The following is an 18421-nucleotide window of genomic DNA, read 5'->3' as shown; positions in this document are numbered from 1 at the left end:
AAGAAAAAGTATTAATCAATTGATGTTCATTTTTCATTACACATATATATTCATATATTTTTATTCATATATTTATAATGTGTCAATTAAATGTCTCTGCCGTCATTGATAGATGTCACAATTACACATTATATCAACAAGAGAACTTGAGTGTAAGCTATCCAGACACGTTTTTGAAATATCAATATGAAAGCAGGGTCAAAAACTTGCATTTTCTATATTAACCTTTATGCTTTGTTCGTTTTTACTACCCTTTCAGCTTGTTCGTGGATATTTCTGTCCACGAACAAGCTGAAAGGGTAGTAAAGCCAAAATGGTCCAAAAAAAAGGTGGACACAAATTGTCACCATAGTGCTCACAGGGTTTAGTTAGTGATGGTTGATCAACAGTGTTATAGCTCACCATATAGTTCTTAACAAGGTTGTCAGGATCTTCATTTAAGTAGATGCATAATGCCTTCAGTATGCATTCCCGTCTTACTTCAATGCTTGGATTCTGTGGGAGAGAAAAAAAAACAAATGTTTTTTTTAACCAATCCTTTTAAAACAACCGCTTTTAGATTTGCAATTTTTAATATTAAACTGGCATAAACAGGTGATATTGAGTAACGAAATAGAATTAGACATTGTGTTAATGATACTCATGGGTTCATTCTTTTATGAATTAATTCTTTTATACTAAATTTGATTATGATACAGCTCCAAAGCATATTTGAACATGATTGAAAGTGAAAGACCTAATAAGAGGTAGAGGTAAAACAGAAACATGAACAGCTTATTAGTGTGAATGCTGCATGTTCCTCTCTGCCTGTGTTTGTTTCTCTATCCATTTCTGCGCCTGTTTGTTTTTCTGTCCGTTTGTCTGTTTTTTCTCTGCCTGTTTCTGTCAGTTTTCTCTGTAAACATTTTTCTGCTATGTTATGCATTTCTAACATTTTCAGCATTGCTTCAGCTTGCAGCATTCACATGTGTTTTCTGCAGGAAATTCAATTTTTCTAGTTTATGTTAAGCGTTCAAGTCTGTGTCAAGGTTTAAGTGAAAAACACACACCTGGTCCATGGCTACCATGAGCTCGCAGATTTTGCGTCCTGCTGCCCCTCCCTTCTTTTTGAAAACCTTCATCAGTTGGCTGGAGTAATGATCCAGTTGAGCCATAAATGTTGACAGCAGGGGGATTGTTGTAATGCGGGTAAACTCTGCATTTACCTGAAACAGATTTGAGACAGAATGTCACATGTAACCATAAGTCTGTGACTGGGTCCAAGTTTTGAGGAGATATATTAATGGTTTGCATTTATTTTAATATACTGTGCATTATAATGCAGACAGATTGACCACGCATGGAATTTTCTCCATGGCTCTATGGTTTCCCCTGGTTCAACAGAATTACACCTACACTGACATACATGAGCCTTTTTTCCCCAAAAATTAAGAGCATTTTGTTCAATAAATGTACAACTATAAGAAAAACAAAAACTCTACCTGATTCTGAGAAAACAGGGCTGGCCATCTGTTTATGAACTCAGCTATGAAGGGCATATCTTCAATAAGCTCCCGTCTCCTATGGGCGAAGGTTTTCTCCATCTTACAGTTGATTAGCTGAAGGTTGTTCTTCTTCTTCACCTCTAATGTAAGTGCTTCTCTTTCCTTTTCAAGGCTTTCTTTTGTCTCGCCTGCTGGGTAATCAGGACAGAAGTTCACTTCTGCTTTCTTTGGCTTCTTTACCTGGTTTAGACTTTGACACATGACACCTCGCTTTTCTTTGACTGCATTGATGCTCAACTCTGGGCAGCCAATGTTCCTCAGTCTCGTGCGGTAGTTCGCCATTTTATACTTAATACTAATTTTCCATCCATAGAAGCCAGTAACCGATCCCTGCTCCTTTAAACAAGGATACTTTGTTATCAGGGCCTGAGCGACATCTTCAAATTCCAAATTTGATATCCTGCCTGGGGCATTCCACTTAAGCTCCTCCCTTGTTGTGTATTATTCACGTGTTCATGGTAGTGGGGCGCAATAATGCATGTATGTAAAAGTCAGCTTAGTGGGAGGGTTACATACAAGTGGCTGATTACGCATGGCTGCATAAGCAGAGAGTGCGGGTGCTAGACTGGCCTGCCTGCAGTCCTGACCTGTCTCCGATTGAGAATGTGTGGCGCATTATGAAGTGCAAAATATGGCAACGAAGGCCCCGTACAACTGCACAGCTGAAGACCTGCATAATGGAAGAATGGGGGAAAATCCCGCTTGCCAAACTTGACCAACTGGTGTCTTCAGTGCCCAAATGCTTAATGAGTGTTATTAAAAGAAATGGTGATGTTACACAGTGGTAAACACTGGAGTGTCCCAACTTTTTTGGAGCGTGTTGCGGTCATCAGATTTGAAATGAGTATATAGTTTCAAAAAACAATTAAATTCACAAGGTAAAACATCAAATAATGTGTTGTTGTAGTGTTTTCAATATAGTACAAGGTGAATAGAATTTACAAATCACTCCTTTTTGTTTTTATTAACATTTTCCATACTGTCCCAACTTTTTTTGGAATTGGGGTAGTAAGTATTAGCTTCAGCCATCAGAAAGGACGAGGCAGAACAAACTTCCTCTTTGAATTTGAATTTGTGATTTTTTACAAAAAAAATGTCCTTTTTTCTGCAGCCAGTCATTCACATGTTTGCCAAGTGCAATATTTCACCATTAGTAGTATTCAATGTATGTTTTACTTTTTATTATGGAAAGCACACATGGTTGCATGTTTATTGGATTAAAATAAAGATTAAATGTGTATAGTACATTGTTTTTTTACTTTTAGTTCTTTTGTGGTAAGTCATAAACAGCCTTTTTCATCATAAAACACATTCAGTTTAGCTTTTAGGCATATTCTGAGAGAGGAATGGTAAAGGAAGAAGGAAACTTAAAACACATGATGGCTACCATTGCACGCACGATAAGGGCCCACATGACCAACAGACTGCAGAAGAAAAGTTTCCAGAACTGAGGGTGGCAATGAGCTAAAACAGCTTTCTCTTTTCCACACATTGGAAAGTCATCTTTAAATCGAGGCTGTGCCCCTTACTTAATTAAAACCTAATGATTTTCTTTACCCTGTGCTTGCACAGCCTCATTGGTGGGATTAAGTGATTAAAAGGGAAAGGGCCCCATCTGGAAAAAAAGAAACAAAAAAAGTGTTAGGCCTCCTACCATGTCAGGCTGTCTGGTAGCACTTCAGAAAATAACCAAAGATTAAAGCAAGCAAAGCCATTGTGAAAAGAGCAGGGAAACTGAGCAGAATGCCTCATGCTTCTGTGTTTTAGGTAGTATAATGATTAGCTTCATAGTTGTTGGACTGGAATGCGATTAACTTGGAATGCCCAAAAGATCCACAAAACGCTGGACAGTGGAGTTGGCTTGCAGTCCTCAATATTCATGAATTATTAACAGGCAGTTATAGTTCAGCACGTTCCCCGAGATTGCTTGGCTCTTGCTCTTGCTCGATTGCTCTAGTCTAGACGATTGCTCTAGTCTGGACAAGTTCCTGCTGTGTTTGTGGTGTGGAGTGCTGTGCTGTGTCTGTGTTTTGGGGTTGTTTATCTAGTTATTAATTAAGGTAGGTCTGATCTGCTCCTAAAGTTAAATCTTTTGTTGCCATTAGGGGACAGAGAGGGAATTTTCCACTTTTTTCCTCCATCGAAGCGTTATCCAACGAGTTAGCTCGTTGGCAAACGCGGCTAATTTGGCACATATTCTAGCCGATGAGAGGTTTTTTTAGTTTAGCTAGCTAGCTGGTTTGCTTGTTTAAATTTATTTATTTATTTATTTATTTTTCTACTGTTCTTCAGCATTACATATCAGGATATTTTGACTCTGGTTGTGTTAGTGCATCTGCTGAACAGTAAATGTAGTTTTATTGCATTTAGGCTAAGTGGCATTTCTTGTGCTTGATTTCTGCCTTTGGGTGTTCTGAGCCGCCTCGGTGCTTTTAGCACTTTTTTAGTTGGTAATTCTATGTCGGCAGTAAATCTTTATTTAGGGTAAGAGTGTTAAGTTAGGGGGAAAAAATGTGGCCAAGACTGTGGCCTGAATTGTTAGAGTCCCAGGTACTGATTAGTATGCCCGATAGGGAGATAGTGTGCTCACCAAAGCCGGGTAGGGGGGAAGATACAGACCAGATAGGGCGAGAGAGCTGGGTTACAGTAGGGCGTAGGCGTAGAAAGGGACACACAATTCCAAGAGGAGCAGCATCTCCGGAGATCGCGGTGACCAACCGTTTTGTGCCACTGCAGGAAGAGTTGGCCCACGATCCTGAGAGTGGGAGGACTGAAGAGCCCCAGGGCACCCAGGCGGCCTCATCCTCCAAGAAAAGGGAGTTGGTGATAGTGGGGGACTCAGTCATAACAGGGGTAGATAGCATAGTGTGTTCGCGCGACAAGGAGTCTCGCATGGTCTGTTGCCTGCCTGGTGCCCAGGTTGGAGACCTCCTGGAGAGTGTGGACAAGCTCCTGGCCAGAGTGGGGGAGGATCCAGTGGTCATGGTCCACGTTGGAACCAATGACATAGAAAAGGGTAGTTTCAGGGATCTGCAAGAAAACTTTATTGAGCTAGTAGGGAAGATTAGGAGCAGAACCTCCACGGTAGTCTTCTGTGGAATTCTACCAGTACCAGGTGCAAGCAAAGGGAAGCAAGCTTTTATATGGAGGTTTAACACAGGTTTATGGGGCACTGGGACTCCTTTTGGGACAGAGGTGACCTGTACAAGTGGGACAGGTTACACCTGAACCGGAGGGGTACAGCTGCACTGGGCCAGCGTATGCTAGCATGGTAGCAGAGGGTTATTTAAACTAGGGTCCGGGGGGGGCAGGGAGGTTATATAGTGAGATGGGTAGGGATAGACAGACTGGCGAAATAGAACACACCATGGCTAAGTATCTAATTAGTAGTGAGGAAACGATGCTTGAAAATTAGTCAGTGCAGCACTGTAATAGAAGTGGTTCTGAGCAGCTGGGGACGGGGGGGAAGGACAGGAAATGCGCACATGGTACCCTGAAATTCCTTTGTTTAAATGCTAGAAGCATAAAAAAATAAAATTTTGGTTCTAGAAACCGTTATGAGTAATAGTAATTATGATGTTGTTGGGATTACAGAGAAGTGGCTTGGTACAGGGGATGGGGATGAGTATAACGTAGAGGGATACAAGCTGCTAAGAAAAGATAGAATCAATAGAAGAGGAGGAGGCGTAGCTCTCTGGCCCAGTTGTTCACAAGTAATCTGATCGGATTTTGCCTATTGGATTGGATCAAATGTTGAAAATGGGTTGTTCAAAAGAAAAAAGGATTCTGAAATCGGATTGGATCATGTAATCCAGTCTTGGCTTTGATCTGAATCAAACCTTCAGTATGTGTTGTTCAAAACTTTTTAGTAGGATTGGGATACCTTTGATCCAAAAAATCAGGATTATCCTGATCCCAGCAGAAGGGTGAATTCAGGGTGGATTTCAAGAACAAAATGTAATAAAACTTTAAATTGGTCAAATAATACAACATTTCTATCATGTAGTATATATACATTTATTTGTATTTTGCACTTGATTTGTTTAACCATAAAAGTAGATAAAGTAGACATTAGGCTACCTATTAAACCTTTCAGTGCAGTAAAGTAAAAAAAAAAGGGATTTTGTCCCCATAAAATAATCCCCCAAACAGCTGTCAATATCAAACAAAAATATTTAATTTTAACTGTCATTTATCACTGTATATTATGTACAATGGTACATCAGAGATGAACCAGTCAAAAGTAGTTACTAAAAATTGCATCCCTTCTTGCACGTCCAGTCAGTCCCTCATTCTGAGAGAACGCCGGAGATTGGTCTGGGTCTTCAACAGGCTCAGGTGCATCATAAACATAATCACAGGAGGACATTGCACCTGGTAGCGATGTTGTGCAGGACAATACAGGCAAGTATCATGCTGCACGCTCCCTGTGCTGTTTTCTGTCTCTACTAGTTTCAGTAAAAACACTTAAAGTGACCCCACATTGGCTATTCTACCTGTTGTTCTTTACATAGCTAGTAGCCTACATTGTGATATGTAGTCCCATTTTGAGCACTGGTAATCTGGATTTGGTAATCTTGAAAAAGTTATATCTGGATCAGGGTGATACAATCCAATGTTGCTTTGAAAAACCGGCACAAAAGTAGGATGGATTACCTGATCCTGGATAGCAAAACATGGGATTTCCAAATCCGGATCATTTTGATCCAGATTAAACTTTTTGAACAACTGGGCGTCTATGTTAAGGACAATCTTAATATTCAGGAAATACCAGGAATGGAGCCCCTTGGTGTTAGTGAAGACATATGGATTAATATATTGAGGGAAAATGAAAAAGGTCTGAATGTTGGAGTATGCTAAGACACCAGCCTCAGACAGCAGTGTCAACAGTATGCTCTTTGATAACAATAAACTAGCATGTCAGGAGGGTGAGACAATAGTAATGGGGGGCTTCAATTACCCTTCAATTAATTGGGAAGCTGTGTCAGGTCAAGACAAATGTGAGGAAGAGTTTTTGGATGTTGAAAATGACTGTTTTTTGATACAGTCTGTTACTGAACCCACGAAAGAGAACACAATTGTAGATCTGGTTCTGTGTAATAATCCTGATAGAATTGGCAGTACTGAGGTAGGGGATCCACTCAGTACAAGTGACCATAGTTCAATTACATTTGAAGTTTTTTGGCAAGTTAAGTCTGCATTCTCAAATACTAGAGTATTCAACTTTAGACATGCTAACTTTATTAAGATGCGTGATTATACAAGGAATATAAACTGAGTACCTCTTCTAGATGGAAAAACTGTGAATGAAATGTGGTGCATTTTTAAAATGATTATTCTGGATGTACAGCGTAAATTCATTCCGCAACTGAGAAAAGGGAAGCTGAAAAAGAAGCATCCACAGTGGATGAATAAGTCCTTACGGGACAGCTTGGAACAAAAAAGGAAATTATTTAGAAAATACAAGTCGGAGAGTAAAAAAATTGAATACAGTAATATGCAAGTTCAAGTTAAGAAAAAAATAAGGGAAGCTAAAAGGAGTTTTGTAAGACAGATTGCACTAGATGCAAAGAGCAACTCTAAACGCTTTTTTCAATATTACAGTCGAAAAAGGATAGTTAAGGATGAAATAAGAGGTATAAAAAATAAGGATGGAGTTATGGTTTATGATAACAAACCTACTGCTGATACACTAAACAGTTACTTTGTGGAGAGTTTCACTAGTGAAGTGTTTTCGCATATGCCTTCAGGTGCAGTCAGATCTCAGAGACTTATGGAGGAAATTGATTTAAAAGATGCAGAAGTACTAGATAAACTTCAAAAATTAAAACAAATAAGGCAGCAAGGCCTGATGGAATATATCCAAGAGTTCTCAGAGAATTAGCAGAGGTAGTTTACAAGCCTCTGACAGTTATTTTTAAGCAATCCCTCAAAACTGGAGAAATACCAGATGACTGGAAACATGGCAGTGTAGTACCTATCTACAAGAAAGGAGACCAGACTGATCCAGGAAATTATAGGCCTGTCATCTTAACTTGTATTGCATGCAAAATACTGGAATCCATCATTAGGGATAATTTGGAATTATTCCCTGAACAAAATGGTGTCTTAAATGATAGCCAACATGGTTTTCGCAATGGGAGGTCATGCTTAACAAACCTCCTGGACTTCTTTGAGGAAGCTACAGCATGTTTGGACTCAAACCAAGCTTATGATATTATCTATTTGGACTTTCAAAAGTCATTTGACAAAGTTCCGCATGAGAGGCTCATATTGAAAATGAAATCTGCAGGAATTTTGGGATCACTGAGTGGGTTCAAAGTTGGTTGTCTAGTAGAAAGCAGACTGTAATTGTGGGAGGAACTATATCAGAGCAGGGTCCTGTACAAAGTGGGGTTCCGCAGGGATCGGTGTTGGGGCCTTTGCTATTTCTTATATACATAATTTATCTTGATGCAGAGGTTAGTATTAAAATTGTAAAATTTGCAGATGATACAAAACTAGGGGTCTAGCCAACAGTATAGAATCAACTAAGGTAATACAGGAAGACCTAAACAGCATCCAAAAGTGGGCAGATACCTGCATTTTTGCATTCAGCCAGTAAAGCAGATCACCACTTTGTGCGATTGGATTTGCCACTTCCTTATTGTGCTCCAGAACCACAAAGACCAGTTAGTTTTGTGGCTTTATCGTGGCTAAGCTCAGCCTGGCTCAGTCTGGCTCAACCACATCTGTCATCATGGTCTTACAAGAGCATTCATCCAAGGTCCATAAATTAATAGTTTTACTCAGTAGAAACCCTATGTCAGATACAAGAGTTTGAAACAGTCTGAGTGAAATTTGGGACTTGTCTTGGTCATGAGTGTAAAGCGTGTGTCAGGGCTGCAATTTCCATATTCAATATGAATACATCCATCCACTGTGTTTTAATCCTGGCAAACACATACTTGTACCTAGGCCATAGACATCTGTCAGAGAGCCATACCTTTCCAATTATTCATTCTGTGGATGCAATTTATGCTCAACTCTTTAAACATTATTTAACATTTGAACAGAGGGAGGTACGGAAGTAGATCATTTTCAAAAAGCTTCACACTCATCCAGTAACTTCATTAAGTTCATTAAGACCTTGACGTCAGGAGTGGCATCTCCTACCACCATGCTGAATCATGGAATTGCACTTTTTATGTCCTGTGGTTGACCTGAGACATTGTAGTGAATTATTGTACCCTGTGACAAGGTATAGATATTCTCTTTCTTTTCCAAGAAGCACAACAGCTACTAGACCACAGCTGAGATCATGTTTTACAAAGCAGCAAGGTCCAGTCTTAATTTAATCACAGGACAGAACCTGATCCTAATAATGATCTGGGGGGGGGAGCAACAATGCTATTGATAATCAATAAATTAATGGATCACAATATTAGACTGAACAGTGTTGTTACTTAAATTGACACATGGCAGGGAAAATATTCTTTTTAGATATTTAGCTATTTTGCTTGTAAGGTGGAATTGTGGCACAATGTTGAGAGCAGAATATATTTGCTCACAGTGCACAGACACAGATATTGCATCATTCCAGGAAGACAGACATAAAGAGCAACCCCATCTTGCATGCTGCAGACCAAAGACAATGTATCTGTCAAACTCCACAACTTTTACAGGTTAATTAGAGCAGGCAAAGCAGAAGTCAGTTGCCTGCTGCTTTTTCATTGCTCACCCCCACTAATGAAATGAAAGAAAATGTCTCTGAGAGAGATTCATCATGGGCTTCCCACATGCTGGGACTGCAAACATAGCATTTCTGGAGTCTTACACTTGAGAAACATCTATTAATACTGGATGCCGCATATTAACAGTATAGCAAAGCCTCTTTTGAAAATAAGAATGCAAATTTGGGGCAAAGCTGTGTGATGGCAAGAGGCTGAAGTTGAAATCAGTGAGAAATAACCAGTTTTGGACTGTAGCATTTTTTGTTGGCTTTGCATTCATCCTGTAATATGTAAAGATAGCAGTATACATGTAATGAAAATACTGTACTGTCACAGATTTGACCAATGATGCCTAGAGGTTAAAACCTCTGTAAGGAAATGTATACAGTGGTTACAATGAGAATCAGACATACCTGCTAAAACAGTATGCCCTATCAACTTCTTCAGGATGCTTGGTTGGCCCACCCCTTTATTTAAATTGTGCAGTGCAGGAGCGTGTTTGTATGTGTGTATGTCTGCGGGGAGTTATTACAGACTGCCAGTATGTTTCAGAGGCTTTCACATTTAAAACAATAGTTATTTCATCATTTTTCATTTTTCTGAAGAGGTGTGTCTTCAGCCCACGTCTGAAGGGTTGGAATGAAGGAGTTGTTCTCAGGGGGGTGGGGAGTTCATTCCACCATTGGGGGGCGATGACGGAAAAGCGACGTTGTGAGGAGCGTGGGCCATTCGTTATGATTGTGGGAGGAGCAAGGCGTCTGGATGTGGCAGAGCGAAGTTGTCGAGCGGGTGTGTTGGGTTGGATGAGGTCCTGGAGGTAGATCGGGGCAGTCTTTTTTGCAGCAGAAAAGGTGAGAGTCAAGGTTTTGAAGCGGATCCTGGCTGCGACTGGGAGCCAGTGGAGGGATCTCAATAAGGGGGTGACGCGGGAGAACTTAGGGAGATTGTAGATCAGCCTAGCAGCTGCATTTTGGATGAGCTGCAGAGGCTGAATGGTGCAGGCTGGGAGGCCTGTAAGGAGGGCGTTGCAGTAGGGTGGAGTACGTGGTCAAAAAAGCACGAATCCTCTTGATGTTGAAGAGGAGAAATTGACAGGAGTGTGTTGTCTGTGAGATGTAGTTGGTGAAGTCCAGCCTGTGTTCGAGGGTGACACTCAGGTTCTTCACAGAAGCAGAGGAAGTTACTGTGGTGCCGTCGACAGTAATGGAGAGCTCTTCAAGAGGAGAGGGTTTAGCCAGGATGAACAGCAGATCGGTCTTGTACAGGTTAGGCTTGAGGTGGTTGGAGGCCATCCATCTGGAGATGTCGGCCAGGCAGGCAGAGATCTTTTAATTGACCTGGGGGGTGGAGGGAGGAAAAGAGAAGATTAGTTGAGTGTCACCAGCATAGCAGTAATAGGAGAAACCATGTGAATTAATGACTGAACCAAGTGAGTTGGTGTAGATAGAGAAGAGGAGAGGTCCCAATACAGTACCCTGGGGGACACCTGTAGTGAGGGGAGTGGGTGTGGAGATGGAGCCTTTCCAGTAGACCTGGGAAGATCTACCAGTCAGGTAGAACTTGAACCAAGAAAGGGCGGTCCCAGAGATGCCAATCTCTGAGAGCTTGGCGATGAGCAACTGGTGACTGACCGTATCAAACACAGCAGAGAGGTTGAGAAGGATTAGGACTGAGGACAGGTCAGAGGCTTTAGCTGTGTGGAGGGCCTCTGAATTGTATAGGCATAGTACTCAAGTAGGCACAGACGCATCCCCAAGGATGGCCCCCAGGTCACCATTTGCCCTCTGACCTGTCCGTATTCTTTGGCCACCATAAGAACCTCAATAGGGCCAAGGATACGAGACAATATAAAAGTAGTGGTGACCTCCCCCACCTCAGTACCGCACCAATACCTGCAAGGTGAATAACTGGGGAGACCAAACCCTTGGGGACCAAGCATTGTGTTGTTGTTGTGTGCATCTGTGCCTGAGTAAGTACTATGCCTGAGTTCAACTGGTTGTAACACAATTGTCTGTAGGGAGAGAAGGGTGTGTGTGCACGTTAATTAAGATAGTGTTTTTCTGTTATGTGTAACTGTTGTAACTGCCATAACCAGAGATGGTACTGGCCTAATTCTGTATTCCTGCTCCTTCCCTTGCAGGAAACCACACAAACTCACAACACATGCAACTCTCACACACATCCACACACACACATCCACACATTCCACACGCATTCCACGAATATCTTCAATAAACTTCTGAACCCGGAACCTGGCTCCTGTGTCCTGACCGACACCCCACTGTGACAGCAAATTAGCCTGAACCTAGTTTACGGGTGAAACTGCCCCCTCAGTTTCAGTCTGTCTGGAAATATATAGCACTGTTTTCATTAAATAGTTATTTATCTCTTTTTCTCCTACTTGTAGCCGCACCCATTATGGCTGGTCATTTTTGACTGGGAACATCACAAAAGTTAAATAAAACCCCCAAAATTTAATGAAAATAATTTAGATTTATTTTTTGTTTTCAGATGGCCTGTGTAGACAATGTCATGGAGCTATATTCTTATCAGATGAAATAAACTAAAATTTCTGACATAAAAATTGTAAATTGGTCAAATTTGACTGAAACACAATAGGAGGGTTAATACTCTACATAGTGTGTCACAGAATCCATTTCGAGGCACTACAGGTTAACAGTTTAGATAAAGTTTAATAGTGGAGAGAGATCAGGTGAAACAGAACTCATGTAATTCTTTCTTTCCATGCATACAAATGAATGGCTCATTGGCTTGCTTGATTTATCCTGAGATCAAGTCCTTAATCCTTGGGACATATGAAAAGGTTGGTTAATGTGGTAAAAGTACATTTTGCACCAACATGAGTAGCCCCAAAATCCTCTTTCAAGCAAATGGTTTCTGTTTTTCACATATGACATAGACCCGTGTTTCCCAACCCTGCTCCTGGAGGCACACTGTCCTGCATATCTTCTATGTATCCTTGCTGCTTGACAAAATCAGGTGTGCTCAGCTAATCAAAAGTGCCACTGATGAGTTCAGTCAGGTAGGTAGAGCAGGGGTAGATAGAAGATATGCAGGATGGTGTGCCTTCAGGAGCAGGGTTGGGAAACGCTGACATAGACCACTCAAAAAATACATACTGTAACTATTCAAATACACTAAAGTTTAAAACCAATAGTAAGAACACACACACATACACACACACACACACACACACACACACACATATATATATATATATATATATATATATATATATATATATATATATATATATATATATATGGACAAAAGTATTTGGCAACACCTGCTTTTCAGGGTTTGGGCTAGGCCCCTTATCTCCAGTGAAGGGCAATCTTAATGCTTCAGCATACCAAGACATTTTGGACAATGCTATGCTTCCAACTTTGTGGCAACAGTTTGGGGAAGGCCCTTTTCTATTCCAACATGACTGTGCCCCAGTGCACAAAGCAAGGACTATAAAGACATGGTTTGATGAGTTTGGTGTGGAAGAACTTGACTGGCCCGCACAGAGTCCTGACCTCAACCCCATCGTGCACCTTTGGGATGAACTGGATCGGAGATTGCAAGCCAGGCCTTCTCGTCCAACATCAGTGCCTGACCTCATAAATGCTCTATAGAATGAATGGGCACAAATTCCAACAGAAACACTCCAAAGTCTTGTGGAAAGCCTTCCAAGAAGAGTGGAAGCTGTTATAGCTGCAAAAGGGGGACCAACTCCATATTAAAGTATATGTATTTGAATACAATGTCATTACAGTCCCTGTTGGTGTAATGGTCAGGCGTCCGTATATATATATATATATATATATATATATGTATATATATAGAGCTCCGATGTTGTTCCTGGGATCTCCTGGTCCTTATCCACCACCACAACGTCTGGTTGGTTTGCAGATGTTTCTGTACACTGTCCCAGCAACTTGGTTGTGCCACTTGGTGTATGCTGTTCCCGCTTGCATTTTGCACCCAGCCACTATGTATTGGATCACCTCATGGGCCTCTTTGCACAGTCTGCACCTTGGGTCCTGCTGGTTATGGTACACCCCTGCTTTTATTAACCTGGTGCTCAGTGCCTGCTCTTAGGCTGCCATGATCAGTGCCTTGGTGCTATTCTTCAGTGTGCCCTTTTCCAACCACAGGTAGGACTTCTCAATGTCAGCTACCTCTGATCTCTGCCGATGGTACATCCATGGAGGGGCTTGTCTTGCCATGGCACCTCCCCTATCTTGGCTTTATCCATCACTGGGTCTATCCGCTGCTGCTGGAGATACTCTGTTAGCGCTTCATCCTTGGGAGCTGTTTCGCGGATGTACCTGTGCACTGATTCTCAATCCTGCTCCTGGGCCCCCCCTGCTCCGCATGTTTTCCATCTTTCCCTGCTCTACCTACCTGACTGAACTCATCAGTGGCACTTTTAATTAGCTGAGCACACCTGATTTAATCAAGCAACAAGGATAGATAGAAAATATGCAGGACCTGGGGCTCCAGGAGTAGGATTAAAAACACTGTACTTGTGGATGCTTCATGTCTCATCCAGGACAGTGGTCTTGACACTCACTAAGCCCCAACCCCCTTCTTTCCGACTGGTGTACAGTCTCTGAGTAATTGACTTCAGGTGGAATCCTCCACCTGAACTGGCCAGCTCACTATCCTGGCTGGGTATCTAATGACTGGAATTGTGTAGGTGTTGATGGCTTCAATCTTGCTCTTCCCATTGCACTGGCTCTTCATGACCTGTCTAACTCTCTGAAGGTGCTTAGCTGTTGCTGTCCTTCTTAATTCTTCATCGTGGTTCTCATGCGACTGTGGAATCTTCCTGTATGTCTGCTATGTGTCTGCGACTTTGAGTCTTGGGCAACTGCACTGTCCACCAGTAACTGGTGTTTTGAGCCTCTGGTGTTGTTCCCAATCCCCTTCTGGGCCATGTCTATGTACTGGCCCAGGTGTCCACTCAACTTGGAGGGTATGTGGGGGCTGTTTGTGCTCAGCTGTCACATCATAAGAACATATTATGAGAAGAACAGGCTATTCAGCCCAACTAAGCTCACCATTACAATTAAAGAGAATCCAAAACTGCATCAAGTCTGGACTTGAACACAGCAACTGTGATCAGTGATCCCTGACAGGAGCTAGTTGTGGAGAGGCAAGTTATTGACCGGTAGTTTGATGGTGCTGTTCCCTTGACAGGGTGTTCCAAGATTACTACCATCCTGCCTTGCATCATCCAGTCAGGGTAGGACCCTGTTGTCAGTAGCTGGTTCATTTGCATTGCTAGGCATTCATGTAGTACTGTCAAGTTCTTCAGCCATTAGGCATGGATCATGTCAGGGCCGGGTGCTGTCCAGTTCTTCATTCTGGCAACATGCTGTAGGATGTCCTTCGTTGTGATAGTAACTGGTTCCTGTTCTGGGAGGCTGTGATGCTCTGCTCGTAGATGTACCAGCCATTTGGTATTGATGTTATGTGATGCCTCTTTCTTGTTCTTCCAGTACTCCTCAGTTTCTGCTCTTGGTGGAGCTGATCCACCGATGCCCTGCCCTGCATCTGGGACTACACCTTGGATGGTTCTCTGTTGAACAGGGCATTTATCCTTTTGGCCTTTGCTTCTCTGGTGTATCTGCTTAGTCTGGCAGCCAATGATGTGAGCCTTTGCTTAGCAGTCTCCAGGGCCTCAGTTATGAAGATCCCATTGTATTTCTTTATGATCCAGCTTTTGTCATTGATCCTCACAGCAGTCTGTATTTGAGCCAGCTTACTCACATCCTTCTGTGCTGTCTTTATCTTGGCTTCCAGGCTCATCCTCCAAGGCAGAAGCTGTCTGTTGTTTGCCTTGCTGATCTTGTAGCCAAGCATCTCCAGGGTCACTGTTGCTGTGGTGTATACCAGGTCATTGGTTTCAGTGGGTAATTGGTGGTGGTAGACATTGTGCGTAGTGCTGCATTGACATCTTTCAGCAACATGCCAGGTAGGTGAGATTCAATTCAATTCAATTCAATTTTATTTGTATAGCGCTTTTTACAACACAAGTTGTCACAAAGCAGCTTTACATTGTTCCCAGGCCTGAGACACCCTGAGAGCAAGCCTAAGGCAACAGTGGCAAGGAATTCAATTCAATTCAATTCATTTTTATTTGTATAGCGCTTTTTACAACACAAGTTGTCACAAAGCAGCTTTACATTGTTCCCAGGCCTGAGACCCCCTGAGAGCAAGCCTAAGGCAACAGTGGCAAGGAAAAACTCCCTATCAGGAAGAAACCTTGAGCAGAACCGGGCTCATGGGGGGGCCCATCTGCTTCTGGCCGGCACTGGGCAGATAGAACAATAGTAGTTAACAGTAGAGTAATTATAAAAATGTCTCCTAGGATGTCCGGGTCTTGGAATGCAGTCGGCTTTGATGGGCAGGGCAGCGAGGTAGCAGGACTGGAAAACGGGATGAGACGCTTGGGCTACAGCTCCGGACAGGAGCCCGGAGCAGGGAATAGGAAGCAAACAGAAAACAGTGGTTAGTGGATGATAAGAATGGCAGGGATGTAGAACAGAGAGGCAGGAGAGGAGGGGCAGAGAAAAAGGTGTGCAACAAGGAAAGACCCCGGCAGGCTAACATTATGGCAGCATACCTAGGGGACGGGAGGCAAGGGACCGGCATAGTCATGAGGGCGACCCTAAGACAGTCAACACCAGATCACGGCACAGGGTCCATGAAAGCAATGACCACTTAGTCCACCAGAGACTCTATGATCCACGCCAGCACCAGGCCATGTCCCTCAGCTGAAGGATTTACTATATAGATAAGGAAAGGCTCCCTATTTTACAGGAAGAAACCTTGAGCAGAACCCGGCTCAGAGGGGGAGCCCATCTGCTTCTGGCAGGCACTGGGCAGATAGAATTACATAGAATATTTGAAATTGTACAGTCTACTTTAAGACATGAGTTTTGATAGACAGTAGTAAATAACAGGGTAATTATAAAATGTATCCTAGAGAATGTCCGGTTTTTGGCACGCAGTTGGCTCGATAGGCAGGGCAGCGAAGTAGCAGGACTGGAGATCTGGGTGTGATGCCTGGACTACAGTTCCAGGCAGAAGCCCGGAGCAGGGACAGGAAACAAATAGAGAACAATGATTAATGGATGGTAAAAGTGACATGAATGTACAGCAGAGAGGCAGGAGAGGAGGGGCGTGGAAAAGAGGTGCCAGTGTGCAACAAGGAAAAAACCCTGGCACACTAACATTATGGCAGCATAACTAGTGGACAGGAGGCAAGGAACCAGCATAGTCATGAGGGCAGCCCTAAGGCAGTCAACACCAGTTCATGACAGCAATGACCACTTAGTCCACCAGAGACTTTATGATCCAAACCAGCACCAGGACATGTCCTCTGTGAAAATTCTTGTTCTTGTCTCTCAGTGTCACTGTGTTATGTCGAACTGTTGTATTGTCACCGTGGGCCTGAGAGAAACGCAATTTCAATCCTCCGTATGTCCTATGCATATTGGAGAATTGACAATAAAGTTGACTTTGACTTTGATGTCCCTCAGCTAAAGGATTTACTGTATAGATATGTTTTTAGCCTAGACTTAAAGTTGGAGAGAGAGTCTGCTCCCCGAACCTCGGTGGTTAAGCTGTTCCACAGGAGAGGGGCTCGATAGGAAAAAGCTCTACCGCCTATAGTAGTTTTACCCACTCTTGGAATGATGAGAAGTCCGGCATTTTGGGAACGAAGGGCCCTTTGTGGAAGGTATGGATGAAGGTCCTTAAGATAGGGAGGGGAAAGACCATATAAAGCCTTAAATGTGAATAGGAGTACAGTATTTTAAAATCGATCCGGTATTTAATGGGTAACCAATGGAGAGAAGCTAGAATTGGGGTAATGTACTGAAAACGTTTAATTCTAGTTAGGATTTGAGCAGCTGCATAGAGGTGAGGTAGGAGAGATAAGTGAGGTAGTCTTGTTTGGGGCTGACAGTGGCTAGCTTGTCCATGATCTTCCTTTTTACATCAGCAGCTACTGTATGTGGTTCTGTGGCGGCAGTGTAGCATAGTGGTTAAGGAGCAGGACTCGTAACCTAAAGGTTGCCGGTTCGATTCCCGCTGGGACACTGCTGCTGTACCCTTGGGCAAGGTACTTAACCCACAGTTGCCTCAGTAAATATCCAGCTGTATAAATGGATAACATTGTAAAGAACTGTAACCTATGTAAGTCGCTTTGGATAAAAGCGTCTGCTAAATGAATAAATGTAAATGTAATGTAAATGTTCAGGTTCGGGCAGGGTTAGGTGTCCCAAGCTGGGCATTCAGGTCAAGGTTGCTGCTCAGGTGCGTTGGGGTGGTCATCACATGTTGTTTTTCAGCCCATCAATCTCCAGTTGTAAGAGTATATACACATTATATGCACTCAGTGGACATGCCATGCCTTCACAGAGCTCTTACTTCCTTATCTTTAAATGCTAACTGCAAAACAGGAGTCTTGATCTTTGGTATGCCTTGGCTTGGAACTAAACCAAGAACCCAACAACTTAACAAGAAAACAAAGAAACTATCACAGAAAGAACTGGTGATGAGATAATAGATTTTATGGGCTCTCATCATATGACTGTCTCATTGGTAAATCCGTAATAATCCCTAACAATGAATACATTCAATGTCATTCAAACAAAATACCCTGAAGGGCAACCACACTACTGTTCTTGTGTGACTTAATATTATTATTATTATTATTATTATTATTATTATTATTATTATTATGTGCGGTTGCCTGAAGGGTCTCTGCTCTAAGTCATGTCCACACATTCCTTTGTCAAAGGGAGCTCACAGCATCAGACACACATTGCATTTTCTTCAGAAAATGCAGACAAATCTAGTTATTTATTCTTTTTGTAGCTCTAACTGTGCCTAAACCATTCGCAGACACCAAACCAACGCCAAATTGACCAGTTTGTTCACCTTTGGTGTGCTTGTATTTTTATAAATTGATAGTTTTATAGGTTTAACGATACTTAAAAAAAACGCTCTAATTTTACCCCCATTTATAAATTTAGGATTTTAGAGTGTGGGCCAAAGGCTGTCATATCTCCACGAATTTTTTGCTCTATATGTATAGGTTATACATCAAAACAGAGGTACACAATGCCTTCAGTTTCAGTT

The 18421-nt window shown here is 42.3% G+C and overlaps 1 long non-coding RNA gene across 1 annotated transcript; it reads right to left on the bottom strand.

Annotated features, from left to right (window-relative positions):
- Positions 1 to 423: 423 nt before the first annotated feature.
- LOC118788433 lies at positions 424 to 1494 on the bottom strand. Its single transcript, XR_005005402.1, has 3 exons — positions 1482 to 1494; positions 1050 to 1205; positions 424 to 495 (listed from the first exon to the last, which is right to left on the bottom strand). It is a non-coding gene; the product is annotated as an uncharacterized LOC118788433 (long non-coding RNA).
- Positions 1495 to 18421: the final 16927 nt, after the last annotated feature.

The sequence above is a fragment of the Megalops cyprinoides genome, chromosome 13 (genome assembly GCF_013368585.1).
Source record: "Megalops cyprinoides isolate fMegCyp1 chromosome 13, fMegCyp1.pri, whole genome shotgun sequence".
In the NCBI taxonomy this organism is placed as follows: domain Eukaryota; kingdom Metazoa; phylum Chordata; class Actinopteri; order Elopiformes; family Megalopidae; genus Megalops; species Megalops cyprinoides.
This window is presented reverse-complemented; position numbering and strand designations above follow the sequence as displayed.